The sequence below is a fragment of the Caloenas nicobarica genome, chromosome 5 (assembly GCF_036013445.1).
Source record: "Caloenas nicobarica isolate bCalNic1 chromosome 5, bCalNic1.hap1, whole genome shotgun sequence".
NCBI lineage: Eukaryota > Metazoa > Chordata > Aves > Columbiformes > Columbidae > Caloenas > Caloenas nicobarica.
The window spans coordinates 15,310,333-15,322,959 of NC_088249.1; the positions used below are offsets into that span (position 1 = coordinate 15,310,333).

At 36.7% G+C, this 12,627-nt stretch overlaps 1 protein-coding gene across 4 annotated transcripts in view; it reads left to right on the top strand.

Moving 5' to 3' along the window:
- DICER1 (dicer 1, ribonuclease III) overlaps nucleotides 1–12,627 on the top strand; it is a 67,819-nt gene that overhangs the window by 1,567 nt on the left and 53,625 nt on the right. Inside the window, exon 2 of one of the 4 annotated variants that reach the window (XM_065636744.1) lies at nucleotides 174–247. The exons of the other annotated variants lie outside the window; for them this stretch is intronic. The gene's annotated coding sequence lies outside the window, so the exon portion shown is untranslated. The remainder of the gene's footprint in view (nucleotides 1–173; nucleotides 248–12,627) is intronic. 4 annotated transcript variants of the gene reach the window in all.

Here is a 12,627-nt window from a genome sequence, read left to right on the forward strand (position 1 = left end):
TGTCTGTGAGATAAGCTGTAGCCTACTTTAAAGCTTTGGAGATGCTGCTAAATGTTTTCAGCTGGAAGGTGCTTTTACATGCGTAATCATTGGATTGTTGCTTCATTATTTATTAATCCATAGGATTAAAAAATATATATGTATTTATTCAGAAGTCCTTTTTTCTGAATTAGGTACTGCTGTTCACGAAAGCATCTTGGTGATACAGCTCTCTGAAAGTGGCAGCTCAGTGCTCAGCAATCAAAAGGTGAATAATGCTAGAATTGGCAATTAATTGAAAAGAAAATGTCATCAGTATGCCATTTTATAAATCCTTTCTGGGGCCATATATTTAATACTAAATGCAGGTTAGGTATTTTCACTTTCACTCTTTCTACCTCAGAAAGGTTGTGTTAGTCTAAGAGAAAGAGGTACATCAAAAACTGACAAGGGCTTTCCACCTGGGGAAAGAGATACCAGTGGTGGGATAAGAGACATTATGAAACAAAGTAGATAGGGAGCTGTTGTTTTTTTTGTTTGTTTTCCTCTGTTTTTGAAAGATTTCTGTATTCTACAAATTCAGAACAAACATGATACTCCTTTACACCATGTGTAACTAAAATACCTGGTGCAGCAACATATTGTGAATGCCAAAAGTTTACAAGGAAGTTGAAACAATTAGTCTCTGGTGTTCCCTACAAATTATCAGTCACAGGAGTATCTTCCCAGGCTCAGCAAACATCGAAGTGGCTGGTCAGTGGAAGGTATTCCTGCAGGCTCCGCTATTATATTCTTTGGTACATGTCCTCCATTGCTCACTGGCAGGGAAGCCAACCAGCTAGAAAGCTATTTTGTCTGACATAACATTATATTAACATTTTAATAGAAGTAACAGGGTGGTTTGTTTGGGGTTTTTTTGAGAAATAATTTGATCTTCTGTAGCCTACGAGAAGAAAAAAAAGCAGAACATGCAGTTCAAAAAAAGTTTTCGTGGGTTTTGTGTAGTCTCTAGAGGTTTCTTATTTCCCATCTCAAAAATTTGAAAAGTACGTTTACTGACTTTCACAAAGATTAATGGATTACATTAAGTTGTTTTAGCACAGCCGATTAGAGTCTGAGTATCACTACTTCACCCATGTTCACTTTCAGTATGAGTTGACCAAATGTGCATTGATCTGTAACTGAATGCGAATTACTGGCAAAAACAAATAGAAAAACGTGTATCCTTAGAAGAGCAAGGAGCCATTTAGTAAAATGGATATGGTGAATTTGGGAGTTGAAATACTCTGAATTTTTTTTTTTTTTTTTGGATAATCTGTAGAATATAAGTGAGAGCAAAAGTTCGGGAAGATTTTGAAGAGGTTCATACGTTTTAGGAATGATGAGCGTTATAGTAATTGCTAAGACTACGGACAAGAGTTTTATTTCAGGGCATAATCTAGTCTATCAAGGAGCAGGTGGAACATCAAAACATTATTTGAGATGGGTTATTCCTTTATTCCATAATTCCCTGTGAGGAAATCCAAGGTTTTTGCTTTTGTGCAGGTGGTACAAACTAGCGAGAGTACTGAGCTTGATAGATTGTTGGCAGAACAGTGAGATGGTTCCTGTGTTCTGCTTCCCTCCTGTCCTAATGCCTAGCTGTGTAACCACTGACCATCTGTGTCCCATCACCTTCATATTTTCAACAGTAATTTCTTCAGACTGATAGTATAGAATTTCGATTTTTTTTCTTTTTTTCTATTTTTCTTTTTTTTCCCAGGAAGTGGCTCCTTTTAAAGAAAGTAAAAGTGTAATTATGGTATTGTATAGAACAGGAGTCTCTATATAATTGTCTGCAATATGCTTTTAGAGCACTCTACCCCAAAGACTAAGAATGATTGGAGTAGAGGAGGAAGCATGATTTTTCTTTGCACCAGACCTCTTCATCCTTTAACTTGACTTCCATATGTGTCATGACAAATCAGAAGAGAAGAAATCTGATATATAGCAAAAACTAAAAGTTCATTTGCTAGCTGAAGTTACTGCAGTCTGTGGTTGGGATTTGAAAATTGGGTGTTCAAAATGTGGTGGTTGTTTGGGGGTATGGATGGGTGTAGGAATGTCATTAAAATAACCATTCTAAAAGACTTAATGTACAGGACAAAGCAGTGCCCACTTTAATCTTGATATTGTATAAGGTGAACTATTGATTTTGGTAGTTCCTGCATACCTTACCTAGTTGTATCATTTTTCAAGTTTGAACGTTGAGCAGTATATTGCATATTCCCTTGCTATTTCTGCTCTGTGTTGCAGACTGAGTTAGTTAAGTAAATTTTCCATTATGTTTGTCATCTTTAAATTCCTGCAGCTTTTGGAGTCATGAAGCACAGAACTGAAACTAGTATCAAGGAATTTACTTGCATCACTGCACAGCTGGAGGTGCTGAACTCTCTTTCTCCTGTGGGAAAAGAAGGAAGAGCAATATTCTTCAACTTGCATAAATATTCCTGAATTCAAGAGACTTTAGTACCTCATGTCGTGGCTTTTACTTAAGTGCAACACACTTGTGAATCTGTGATCCTGGTTTTCATTGGCACAGGTGTTACTTTTGGGTCCTTTCTTACCAAGGAAAAAGAACCAAAAGTGTTTGTTCTTGATCCTTGCTAATACATGACAGTATTTTCTGCTTTTTTTTTTTTATATCCATAGCTTAGTACTTACGCGATGTAAACTGGCACAATCAGTTTCTGCCTATGTTTTGCATCTTCTGTTACTCTTCATAAATGCTCGTTCCTTTGGGTTCACCAAATAAGTGTGCGTTTATGTCTGAGATGCAGCAGGGTGGCTGCTGACTTTAGGGATTGGTTGCTGGAAACAGAAGTGGTCAGATTGGGACTGTTTTAGCTGGCATTGGGATTTTTGTTTTGGTTTAAATTGCTTGTCAATATCCTTGTGTGTTTTTTTTTCATTTGTACACCAAAAAACCCTAACCAACCAACAAAACCCCAACCCACAAATAAACAACGACAAAACCAAAACAAATCCACAAAAAACAACCCCAAACCCTTCACTGTTAATTATTAAAACCTGATTTCAGTACCTGTCTCCTCTTTTGGAATCCGATTCCTGATAAATTGTCAAGCCATGTAGCAGCCTTTTCCTCAGCAGAGATGCTAATAGTAGGTAGTGGTAAAAAAAAAAAAAAAATGGTCTCCTTGAAAACTTAAGAATTTAGGATTTCTTTTGACAATCTTTTATTTTTGAAAACTGGTTTGGAATTTTAGACCTGCTCACTTACTGATAGCATAAATTTCCTTTCCTTAAGATGTCAGGCAAACACAGCTTGCTTTTTAAAGTTAATTTGTTTGACTCCATTGAGATGATTTGGCTCTGCAAGCATGTCTGGGCTGGCTAACTTGACAATTCATGTGTCTTTTGTTTGCAAATCTGCTTTGTTTCTGATCTAGATCAAGCTTCTTATGGTTTTCTTGCAACTGTTACTGGCTTTTTATGGTGATTTAGGCTGTATATTTTCTTGTTCAAGAATAAACGAACAAGGCTTAATTACGTAAAAGTGAAGTTGAAAGTAGATAGTTGATAGTAAAAACTTCTAGATGTGATTTAGTGGTTAGGACATTGTCCAGGATTCAGAAGACCTGATTTCTCTCACTGACTCTGAGTTTTGGCAATTTAATTTGGGTATCTCTTTTAATCTCGTCCTTTGAGTTTAACTTTCAAGTGCTTAAATCAAAGACAGTTTTTAGGTGTTTATATTCTGCCTCTGTACTTCAAAACATTTAAATGTATCTAAGCCGACTTATTAATTGTGGTTTTATGAATTCACAATGTTCACTGGTTATATTCTTTAATCAGGAGATTAGTGCCTGGGATCAATCTCAAGTAAGACTTTTAGTTCCTCACTTAAGCTTTGTATTTCTGAGCAGACAAACCTGTCTGCCTTGCTGTCTTCATGGTCAGTGGCTAGTAGATTTTCATTCTTGGAAGAATTTTGCCATGTTTCCAGTAAAGTTGAGTGCCTCCTAAAGGAGAGCTACAAGAAAGCTGGAGGGGTACTTTTTGCAAGGGCATGTAGTGATAGGACAGGGGTAATGGCTTTAAACTGAAAGAGGGTAGATTTAGATTTGATATGAGGAAGAAATTCTTCACCATGAGGGTGATGAGGCACAGGAGCAGGTTGCGCAGAGAAGGTGGAAGTGTTCAGGGCCAGGTTGGAGGGGGCTTTGGGCAACCTGGTCCAGTGGAAGGTGTTTCTGCCCATGGCAGGGGGGGCTGGAACTAGATGGTCTTTAAGGTCCCTTCCAACCCAAACCATTCTCTGATTCTATATTATCAATTTGTTATGTAAAGTTATTAAGAAGTAAAATGAAGTCTGTGAAAAATTTCTTGGGGAAAAAAAGACATGCTTCTTGCCCCCACAGTTACTGAAGATCCCTCTTTGTTACTCTTGCTGTCTAATGTAGTGCTGTCTCAGTGATCCCCAAGACTTCAGAAACCAAATTACTGTTGGAGGTGGATAATGGCCATGAAAAAGTACACAGTTTCTAAAAAGAAAGATTTGAACCTCTGTTTCTGCTGTCTGTTCTGTGAGTTCCCAGGAAGTTATGTGTGCATTCTTCATTTACTCTTCTTGCTACTTATGCTTTCCTGTTTCTGTGAGGCAAAATAAGAGGAAAATTGACCCTAGGATAGTTTCTCCTATTGTACTGAATGGAGTCATCATGAATGGCAGACACTGTAAGAGTAGAGTGACAGAAGCATGTTACTAAGAGCCATGGGGTTATGTTTCTGTCTCCCTCTCATTATTTCTACAGTTATTGTAAGCAAGATCTGCATTTTTTGTTAGCTTATGAAGATTAAAAAAAATGCCATGGACTGCCTTGTCGTTTTTTAGTACTTGTAAAAAAAGCATGGGGGGGAAGTTTTTCCTTCATTGTTTCCAAAGTATATTGAACTGTGTCTGTGTCAGCCTCCTGAGTTGACATATTTTGACAACAAAGAAACACAGCAAGCTGTAACTGGTAGGGCAAGAAGAAGCTGTCTGTGTATTTTCAAAGGTTGTAAAGTTTAAAATGAGAATTGTATACCCACGTATTCAAGTCGATAGGTTTATATGCTGAATGGATCAGTTGATTTGTTTACCGTGTAATCAGAAAGACTACAACCTGCTGAAATCCTTCCCTGAAGAAGTGTGTCTATGCCATCTACTGAGGAATTTATCTCATGGGATTTGAGAGGAAAGAGTTTGAGCTGTGACAGGTGGTAGAGCTCTGGAGGAGGAGGTGTGTGGGTTTTATGAAGGTAATGGGCAATGTAGGTTTGCATTTTTACCTCCAAGGATTTAATTGAAAAAGGACTGGGAGAGTGCCAAAAACATTTATGAGCTCTCTGGGTCTTTGAAAGACATACAGTCAACTTCCAAGAGATGAGTAATTTTCCCTGTGGTAATCTTTGCATAGTTAATGCACTGCTATGCAGAAGTTGGAAAGTGAAATCTGCCTTGATTAGTACTAAATTGTCTGGAAAATAGTCTTCTCAAGACTGTGTGTAACCTAAACTGAATAGAAGATGAATTTTCAGTTATGAAATTTGTGATGTGTTAAAACTGTCTGCTGACCGGTTGTTATCTCATGGATGAGGGTCTACAAAGACTTACTGGATGATTTGACGGCCTATAGTGACTGGCATAAGAATGAAGCAAGTGCTGATTTCTGCCAAGTATTTTTAGTTGCATGCCAGTAATTCTACTAATGTATATGTTGATGGCCAGCTATTAACAGTTAAAATCTTTTATTGGTTCATCCTGTTATTGCTGTCTGCTGCCACTAGGTGTTTCCTTTGGCTGCATTCAGTTAGTTTTGGGCAAGACAGCAAAAAGTGTTGTTTCTGGAATTTTTAGGTTTATTGTCACTAGTGTAACATATTTCAGCAACAGCTGACAGTAGAGAAGAGAAGCTGGTGTCTGGTTTTGAGTGACAGTCGGAAAACCTGTTGAATCCAATTTGTTTGTTTTCTGTAATGTAGGCAGCCTAGTGGCTGTCAAAATGGATGACAACTGTCTCCTCATGCCAGCTCTAATACTCATCTGATCCCCAACAACTACTTAATTCAGCTTGCTGAACCAGCAGAAAACTTGCCTAGGTCAAGGAAAAAAAAATCACTTGGTTAGTGTGCTGAACTATTTTTTTTCTCAGAGAGTCAGACAACTGTCAAAGCTGTTTAGAGAAGCGAAGGAGCACTTACAGTGAGGTTGCTTCATCTAACATGGGGTTGCCTTGGGATTGGATCCACAGTAGTGTGAAATCTAATCCCAAAATAGTTTGAACTTAATTGTCTTCCTTATAGTATGAATATTGATGATTTTTTTTTTCTTCTCAGCTAGTAATTAAAAAGTTTCATATTTTTTCCAACCTTCCACTTTCTTGCTTATTGTTAATAGCTGCTGTTATAAGCAGGTGTATTATTACAGTATTTTGTAGGTTTTTTAAAATATGAAAATAATCTGTGGTAAATCCAGGATTTGAAGCAATGTGGAGGGGAAAAGCCTATGGTGTGTTATGAAAATGGAATAAAAATTCCATTAGATTTAACTACATTTCTTTAACGAGTAATATTCTGAGGCTTTAACAGCTTCTTAATGAAGGTAACAACCATCAGAAAGTACAGTAGTCAAGATGGAACACTTAGGCTCTAGCAATTAGCTTGGGAAGTTCAGATCTGAAGTTATGCCCAGTTTAAAACCTCTAATTTTTATCTAGTGGTAATTTGTAGTTGTGACTCCAAAATTAGGGAACCATGCAAGAAACCGCTTAAAATTTAAGTACATCTTTTCCAGTTTTCCTGAAGTGTGGTGATCATATATTCCAAGATACTAATATAATCAAATAAAAGCTGAATAAAAAATGAATGTCTTCCTTTATCCAGTTTTCCATTGTTCTGCAAGGCTGTTGTGTGTTCAAGTTCTCAGTTATACTTTGATTAGCTTTAAAAGCTCTTCAAAGCAGAGTGGTTAGGCTTCAGTGAGGGAAAGGCAAGTCATTGTCCTGATAAAAAAACCCAAACCAGACCAAAACAAACCCCACAAAACCCCAAAAAACAACCCCAAAACAAACAAACCCAAACAAGACACACACACACAACCCCAAACAAGCAAACAACAAAAGCAAAAAACAACCACCAAAAACAACCTAAAAGACCCTATGCACAGATACAAAACCAGAAACAAACAAACAACTCCCTACCAACATGGTAGAGATCTGTAACCTTTAATTTGAACGCAAAGCTTTAGGACCCCACACTATCCACAGCAGTACTCTTTGTATAACTACGTAGAAAGTTCAAAAATAATAACTTGGACTAGTTGAGAGAGGCAAGTCACCTTTGTAAATCAGGAAAACGTTCTGATTTTTCATTTTTCCCCAACTCGAGTAAGGATCTGTTTCTCCCTACCCCATAAATTTGCTTTCCGAGTAGAGCTGGAGGTGAGGTTAGGCTATACAGATTTTCCAGACTGTGGTGTTTGTGTCGTCATTGTCATTGTTTTTTTTCCATAGGCGAAACTTGGGTTTATGGTGAAAATTGACTGCGTTTTTTGTTAAAACATATAATTGAGTGGTGGTAGTACAGTTGAGATACATCAAATCTTTGAGCAAGAGTATCCAAAATGTAAACGTGCTTTTCAGTATTCAGAGCTCAGCACTTAGTGTGGGCTAAACTTTTGTATCCCGTTGGATTTATGGGATAAACAATATTTACAAATTTCAATTTGCAGGCATACTTCTGAGAACATTAGTTGAATGTATATATAATTTTCATATGAAATAGTAGCCAACACTTAATGCAAGAGTATTTGCATTTGATATTATTATACTGTCTAGAGGGTTAATTAAAAAGACAAAAGCAGAAAAGTTTCGTATAAAATATTCATATTCTCTAAAAGTTTGCATTCTAATTAGGGAATATATGATCATGGAAGTACTGTGCAAAACAGCAAATCCTTTTTCCTGTTAGGCATCCAAGGTGTATAGGCTGTATCTCGGGCTATAGTTTGACATGCATTTTAGATGGCATTTCTGCCTAGAAAGAAAATACCTGTATGTCTCCAGCTAGTGGTATTTGTTGTTAAGCTTTATTGGTGCAAGCGTTTCTGAAGTTGTATGGTAAAGTGGATTAATGAGACTTAATTCATCAAAGAAACAATTTTATTCTGTGTGATTTCTTTATTCTGTTATGGTCTGTCTCTAGATGTGGCACAAATAGCCTGGAAAGAGTCGTGCTGGGATAAGAGTGTGTTGGTGGCAGCCTGTATGTTGAAGAGTACGTATAGCAGTGCCACATTAAATGCATGTTAAAATGTGGTCTGAGCGCCTTTATTGTAGAGCATTTTGCCTCACTGCTGTGTGAAAGCGAAAAAAAAAAGTGATAAAATACAAAGTTCCTTTTCTATATTTTGTCTGCACCAGAGAGATCCTATTTCTTATGTTAGTATTTTAGAAAAGTTTGACTGTACAACCAGACACAGATTTTTATGAGCATATTTGAGAGAGTTAAAATGAAATACCAATCTGGTGAAATTACAGTCTGTTAAACCGCTGCATATGCTCTGAGTTTAATCCTACCAGAAGAGGAATAAGAAGGTCACTCAGTGACAGCTTGCCCATAAGGGCTTAACTCACTTTTACTTTTTGAATGAACTTCATCGCCTTATTTGATTAGTCTTAGTTTCTATAAGCTCTTGTTTGTGCAGCGAAGTCAGACTTTTAAAAACAAAATTTAAAATTTAATTTCAAAACTATTTCTATATTGCAAGTCTTAAGGGCCTAGATGTATAGCTTGGGATTTTGTTTGGTTTGAGATACTTTCACCAGTTAGTTTTAGTATGTGTCTGAAAGATGCTGAAGTAGCTGAAATTGTAAATTCTGAAAATTGACATTTTTTTAATGAATTATGTGTAGCTATGGAGAAAGGGAAAGTTTTTGAGTATTGGAATTGTATCCTGCCTTCAGTAAGTATCTGTCTATTCAGTCTTTAAGATGCTTAGAGCCTAGATTTTTGCAAATAATAGTACTTTTCAATTTTGTTGTGCAAGAAAGGTGTTGTAATTAATCTGTTAACTAAAAAGAAGTTAGATTTCCTCTTGCTCAGGGCTGAGAAAGCAAAGCTGAGGAAGAAGTGGGAAATCCTTCAAATCTCTATTGAAAGTTAGGCATGTAATCTGCTTAAATCATTCTGAAAGTCATACCAATCAATTATCTGCCTCTTTAGGCTTCTTACTGCATCTGTTTATGCCTACTCAAATAAGTCAGCTCATGAACTACAGCTGATAAAAGCAAATGATTAGTCAATGAAGTTGAAAGCCAGTTATATTTAAATATTCATTTTGCATAATAAAAAGTTTTGTTTATTATAACTTCAGATATATTTGCACTGAGTTGTAAATTCTTTTCAAATACACTGTAATGTGCATAATAGGCAGGGGAAAAATTGTTCTATATAATGGAACATACCAGTTAATAAGAAAAATTATCTAATTACTTGAGTGTTAATGGCTGTGACACTACCCTCCTAATTAATTAGGTGCCTGCATTTGATAGTTGCAAATCAAGGTAAATTATATCAATATGGAAGCACTTGTTTCTAAAGAAAACTACAAAACAAGTTTCTAACTGATAGTAAGGTTAGTTATATAAGAAACCTTATATGCAAGGTTTCCAAAAATAAATTTAATCTTGATAGATTAAGGGGTGTTAATGCCTTTGATTTAATCAGACTTGCTGTATTTGGATGTTATGGTGGAGTAATTTACCTTAAAATGCTTGATTATTTGCCTGCTTTTAAACTAAATTATTTGGTATCTTAAGACTCTTAATAAGGTGGGGGTTTTCTTTAAGCAGGAGTATCTCTACTTTTCCAAGGCTTTGATTGCCTTTATGTTTTCCTGGTTTGCTTCTAGAAATCTGTTCTTTTCCTTTTATTCCCTCATAACTAGATCGATTCTGTCTCATTTAAATGCTGGCAGTGGTTCTTCTCATCCTGCCTAAAGTGTTACATATTCATTACAGCTGCTCTGCTCTCCATCAGGTTCTCTGCTGCTTCGTGGATGCCTTCAGAGACTCTGGATTTGACTGACCGCTGGAGAACTGCGTGTTCAGTCAGTCTGACCTGCCAGAATTGGTCATCTCCAGGGTACTGTGAGGATAAATGAGGGCAAGAAAGTACTCCTAATGCAGTACTCATTGCTAAGTGAAAGTACTGAAGTATTTGCAGAGCTGCCCAATGAAAAGGTGTCAAGAAATGTTTCCATTACGTGTCTGCCATTGAAAGAGTCATAGAATGTCAAACACGGGATTTTCTTGAATTAATTCAGATTGAGAGAATGATATGGTGATAACTGAAAAAGATCATGTGTGAATATGTATTTTACTTTTCTAAATTCAAAATTACAGAGATGTGTTCTGCTGCTTATGTGATTCTCCTGTAATCTCCCAGTCTTTTTTTTGTCAATGACCAGGATTTCTGCAGTGAATGTACCTGCTAGGCTGTCACTTTTTTGTAGGTCCTGATGTGTCCAGAGTAGAAGCTGAGGACATGGGCAGAAAGGGGAGATAGTCCAAGCTCTGCTGATGCTGCTGTCGGGGAGACCTCACAGAATTTGGCTGTTTTCTTTCTCGGAAAACGCAGAACTAATGAAATAGTAAAACACCTCAAAGTTTTTGCTGATGATTGCTTGATGTCAGCTGCTTAATGTTGCTGCAATTAAGGAAGCTGTAAAATGTCTGCTATTATACTTCTGGTAATTTAGTGATATTAGGCATAATGATAGGTTGTTTGGCAACTTCCCTGCAAACTACAGTTGATGTGGTATGAAAAGGACAGAATTCTTTCTTTTGCTTCATATTTTCTGGGTTTTGGTAGTACTATGATTTGATAACCAGTGCCATGGAGCTGGTAGTTGAGGTAAAGCAAAATCTACAGTGATAGTTTTAGAAAAGAGGCTCTACTGTAACTAGTAAATTTGTGTTTAGTCCAGAAAATGCAGTTCACAACTGCTTGAATTACAGAACTATAGTTTAGTGTCATGGAAGAGAGGAACTCCCCTCAACTGATGGCTGTGGACTGGGCTCTGTCTGTCTTTCCAGTGCAGTATTGTGCCAGTTATTGAGAGAGGGTCTGGAATTGAAAGAAGCATAGGAATATATTCATTCTGAGTTGTGCTCAGCAGGAAAGTTAATTGGCAGGTGCAATACTATATTAATTTAGTTGTATTGCTTCCAGAACCCAAGCTAGTGTCAGAAACCCTCAACTGCTCCATTTACAGGGATTTAACTCCTTTAAAACATTATTTCTCATTCTAGAGTGGTTTTAGATAATAATGTACAAAACTGGAATTGTTTAGCAATATTCCATTATCTTCTGCCTCAATAATTGTTAAACGAGTGATGCAATATTCAGTAAACCACAACTGCTTTGAAGTTTGGAGCCATCCTTTCATTTGCATAGCTGGGAATGCTTTTACTTACATGCAGAAGTAGCTTTCAATCCATTCTGTGAAACGAAGGGTAAAAAATTAGATTATCTCCCCCCACCTCCCATCCCACTTTTTTAAATGGTGGCTGTAGCAAAACAGCTTACTTCAGTTTTTAAAGCTTTTTTTATATCATTCGACAAGGAGGAACAACTTGGATACTTTTTTTTAGCTACATAGTCTGAGTACCCATTACTATATATATAGTGCGCAGAGTTGATGTGAAAGATTAGACTAATGCTGCACTCGACTGAAGATATTCTTAACTGTAATGTAGACTTGGCATTGGGCAAAAATACCTATTAATATACATTCAGAGAAATCCATCAGGGCTACCTATATTAGCTTCAGTTATTCTTTTTCTTCTTGCCTTCATTCTGCTACTGTGGAAGACGATGCTACTGTGACAGATGATTGAATCAGGAATGGGTCTCTTTTCTGATTTGTGCCTGTGCACTGGGAGTGTTACTAGTGCTTAGTTCCATCAGTATTGGAGCTAAGGGACCCTTGAGAATGGGTTACATCACAACTCTGGCATGTAGGCTTTCACCTTGTGCTATCTTTCATAGTTGATCAGAATGTGAAAAGCTTTCAAAGGAGGAAAAAAGGCTTTAAAATTTGAAATGTCTCTGTCAATATTTAGACATTTGTGATCCCACATATTGGGGAGAGGAAGCTATTTCAGTTTTATTTTGTGGGTCGTGATGATTTTATTTTTTCAAAGTCAATCATTATTCAATATTTAAACCTAATCTTAAACCTAAGATTTCCACTTAGGGCACCTGTGAAAAGTAAAGGTTTATTTCTTCAATGAAAACTTCAAGTTATACGGCACAAGATGAAGTCCTCAAATCTTTGCAAACCACTCCAGTTTTTCTTAACTATAGTTCAGGACTGAAAATACACAAAACAAGTATTTCTCATCACATACTGTTATTTTTTGCTGCTTTACCTCAGATAATAACTTCAGCTCTCTTATCACTACCTTTTCCCCAAGTAAATTCTTAAATATATTTGAATCCGTTTCAGCATGATGTCGATTGTTCTTGAAGGTCAACAGTGCTACAAATTACATGTGATATGAAAATACTACATAAGCCTTCTAGCTTTATACTGTTAAAATG